The 729-nt window shown below is 25.0% G+C and overlaps 1 protein-coding gene across 2 annotated transcripts in view; it reads left to right on the top strand.

Annotated features, from left to right (window-relative positions):
• LOC108686729 (leucine-rich repeat-containing protein 58) overlaps positions 1-729 on the top strand; it is a 4,131-nt gene that overhangs the window by 830 nt on the left and 2,572 nt on the right. The window lies entirely within an intron of this gene.

Below are 729 nucleotides of genomic sequence, written 5' to 3'. Positions count from 1 at the left end.
ATGTATAGTTTATATATGTGTAGTTTATAAATAATATTTATAATATTATTTTTTTTTATAATATTAATGACTGCAATTCAATTGAAAGAGCTATTCTTCGTTATTAAAAGTTCGATAGTTTGGAACATTCCATTAATATTAATTATTTTCTACGAAACTCGAGAATTGTTTCATAACAGATCATTTGGACCTTGATTTGGATTAATAACAGCTAGCATGATTTGCATACGATAGTCTTCTCAGAATCTTATCGATATTTTTGATAATTTTACATGCATCGAATGTATAGCGAACATATATGCGCACGTGTTCATGGATAATTATTACAATTAAAAGGGCGCCAAATGAAGAAAACATATTGAAAAATATTTATTTCTAATTATACTATTTTTATAAATGTTTCAAAATTATTTCAAGGCAATAATAACTTAGTCGGTTATTGCACGCTTTTAATCTTTTCGAAATTATCGATTTTTTTAAAATAATTTACTTGATACGTGTCGTGTGATAATTTTAACATAAATCATCATATGTCATCTACATGACGAAAGCTTTATATCCATTATTTACATTTTACCGTTCCTCATTGCTTGTATGATTACAATAATGACAATGCGGTTTTATATATAAAAATATCATTTTATTACTATATAAATTTCCTGCATTTTCCTTGGAAGAAGAATTTAGATAATCGCGCGCGTATATATAATAAGAAAATTAATATTAAAT

The sequence above is a fragment of the Atta colombica genome, unplaced genomic scaffold (genome assembly GCF_001594045.1).
Source record: "Atta colombica isolate Treedump-2 unplaced genomic scaffold, Acol1.0 scaffold189, whole genome shotgun sequence".
Taxonomy (NCBI): Eukaryota; Metazoa; Arthropoda; class Insecta; order Hymenoptera; family Formicidae; genus Atta; species Atta colombica.
This window is presented reverse-complemented; position numbering and strand designations above follow the sequence as displayed.